This window comes from Pundamilia nyererei, unplaced genomic scaffold, assembly GCF_000239375.1.
Source record: "Pundamilia nyererei isolate P.nyererei 1_Seehausen unplaced genomic scaffold, PunNye1.0 scaffold00100, whole genome shotgun sequence".
NCBI classification, from domain to species: Eukaryota; Metazoa; Chordata; class Actinopteri; order Cichliformes; family Cichlidae; genus Pundamilia; species Pundamilia nyererei.
The window spans coordinates 1001425-1004576 of record NW_005187501.1 but is presented as its reverse complement, the minus strand read 5'-3'; the positions used below and the strand labels follow the sequence as shown (position 1 = coordinate 1004576).

The 3152-nt window shown below is 37.6% G+C and overlaps 1 protein-coding gene across 2 annotated transcripts in view; it reads right to left on the bottom strand.

Annotated features, from left to right (window-relative positions):
• Positions 1-3152, bottom strand: part of samd10b (sterile alpha motif domain containing 10b) — a 54992-nt gene that overhangs the window by 12205 nt on the left and 39635 nt on the right. The window lies entirely within an intron of this gene.

Genomic DNA, 3152 nt, shown 5'->3' with positions numbered 1-3152 from the left:
GTACACATTCGTCGGCCTCTTTACCCAATCCCCACAAAAGCCCTCTCATGTGCGCTTGCCAAAAGCAGGACCAGTGTGTCCTAGAAAAAAAGAACTACTGCCCTTGCTCTGTGAATGTCTGTGTGTGCATGTGTACAAATGAGACAAAGCAGATGAATGGAGCTCAAATCAATTCCCCTCAGACAGACTTAATACAGCTCCTAATAATTGTCTGCAGATAGGGAAAGTATGCTGTCAAAGGCAGAAAAGAGACACAAAAACAAAAGCTGTTTCAATAGAGATCGCCTCTCTCAATTTGGCTTCAAAATAAATTGCTTATTAACAATGTCTCTGGGCAAATGGGAAGCAGTTCTGCCTTGGCTGGAACAATAATGACTCTTAAAACAGTCTGAAAAGCAATCCAAGGTGTGTGTGCATGGGGGGGGGGGCTTCCTTATAAAAGAGCAACCTTTAGTTTAAATCTGTGATCAAACTGACCAACAATTTAAACTATTTAACTTTTGCTTTATTGACTACATACTTTGTGGTCTGTCTATATTGCTAATCTATTGAATATATCTGTTAATCATACTTGGTATAAAATATTATACTAAGAATATTAACATAAGAAATAAATACAGGAGCAACTTCAGGGGCAATCTAGTTAAAACCTCATATAGAGGTGGTCTAGCTTTCTGTGTGTTCAAACTTCAGTCTGTGAAGTATACAGCCATGTTATGAGAAAGTAACAGTACATGAGATTTGGATAGCAAGTGCCAATTTATCAGCTTCACACCTCTTGGCCTATTGTACAGTACTTACGAAATACTTATCAAAATGTTGAGGAGACATAGTGCACAAAACTGAAAGAACTGGTCTGAATGTGTGACTCATCTGTGCCTCAGTCTGACTCATCTCATCTATCACATTAACTTTTTAATGCAATGCAAAAATGGTTTTCTGTCACTAACTCACATGCACATCTGCTAGAATCGAGTGTAATCACATCTATTATTTACTTCTGCAAACAACAGCTGTCTGATGGAGGAAGTATTCAGATCCTTGACTTAAACAGACATCATGTAACATGATCAGCTCTAAAAGCATTAAGTAAGAAATTTGCTTGCTTTCACACTTTGCTTGTTTGAGTTTTATTTGCCCTGTTTTCCTCTCATTTTGCAAAAGAGTTGAGGTTATTTTAGTCTAATATGAACGGTAGCATAGTTCTAACTTGCAGTGCAGCATGCAGTATAGTATAGTTGCCGCTTGATGAAGCCATTTAAGTCATGAAGGACATTACTTAAACGTGTAGTATTTCTACTGTCCTGCAGGGGCTGACTCCAATAGCTGCAAAATTGCTGTACGGAAAACTTTGAGAAAATGACTCCACTTCTCATTTGATTTATGATCTTGATAAATATTTTGCAAAGTTTATGTTTTCAGATTGGAGTTTTTATTCTAATTGAATGTAGAATAGTATTCACGTTGCAAATTATACTCCCATTAAGAGTAAATCAGATAATTAAGTAGTGTGTGCTCTAGAGTGTGGCTATTCTGTGCATCAAGGGCTTGTTTAACATTCACACGTAGGCTACTGTTCAGCATTTTTGGTATCTACATGTCCACATTATTAATGGCTCAGGCACACTAGAGTAAAAAATATGACTACAGCCTCCTTGTGACCATGAAAATTGATACTTTTTGCATTCGAGAATTGATTGGAAGTACCCCACCACGCACTTATATTTTAACATGGAACACCCTCAGGCTCTGGGCGACCACTTTCAATTGCAAGGTGATTGCAGAGGTCACCTGGAGAGAGGCAAACTCCAAACAAAAGTCTGGCTCAGACTAACTATAATCACTCCCACACAGATTGGCAAAGCTTTGCAAATAATTGTTGTCTAATTGACCAACACATTGCAATCAATCAGAGCCTGCTCCTATAAGTGCAACTTGTTTGCGATGCTTCTCTTTGCAATAGGAGACTTACCTCAATAGTTGACGGGTGTTATTCATACATGAAAGCAAGGTTGCCTATGTTATTTTGCAGCTAAATTGCTGTACTGTAGCAACTATATCACTATTTGTGGGGGAAAGTCTTTATTTTCTGTTTTATATATGGGAGGTTCTGGCCAGACTAAGCAATTAATGTGAATTTCTGTAATAGACACCACAGTTTTTGGTCATTTATCACAGCTAATCAAAGCATTATCACAAACAGATTGCATGCAATTTCCAACTTTAACTGTAAACTGATAGCAGACTGATTCCATCTTAATACCGTTTTATTGCTGTCTTGATGCACTAAATCTGCTTTGAAGATGTCAGTTGACTGCCAGCAGTTGCAGACTTAAAGTTTATTGCACACCATCACAATAATTTGGATTCTGCTGAGGTCTCTAACCACTATTTTCTCCAAAAAAGCTATTCAAGCTAGCTAGTGCTAGCATTAGCTTATTTACACATCTATAGCACATTTTAGCATTTATTGTTGTCCTGTAACTGCTCTAGTACTCAATTCAAACTGTTCCTGAAACTGTTCATTAATGGGATCGTAAGTTTGACTCTCATTACTACGTGGTAATCAAATTGCACATGTAGTCTACAGAATATAGATTATATAGAAAACTGACAAAATACTGTGTACTCACTATTGCTAGAAACAGTAGAAACAGATTAAACGTGCTGATAAATGCACAACAACTCAAACTGCAGGAGAAACTATGAAAGCTACACTGATTTTTCTCAGGTATAGCTTTTTTCCAGTGGTTGAGAGCAGCTCAGAGAAATATTTTCCTTTACAAACACAGAATCCATTTCATGGCTGCTGATGAGAATCAGCATCCTTCAAAAAAGGCAAAGAATTTGTATGTAGTCTTTTCTGAGGTTATTTTTTATGCTGACCGAATGCATCCACAACACAAACACATATTCAACTCTCATTTGCACAAGAAAAATACATCAGCTAATAACAGAGCCAAAATAAAATCCAGCTGGACATCTTGAAGTGAATACACAGGGATAATTGAGCTGAAGCCTCTATCTCACGCTCTCTGTTAGAGAATACATAAATAGAAATGATCAGATCAGAGCTACGGCAGCTATGATGGTGGCAGCATTGTTAACCCTGAAGCCTGTGTATGTGTGTGTGTGTGTGTGTGTGTGTGTGT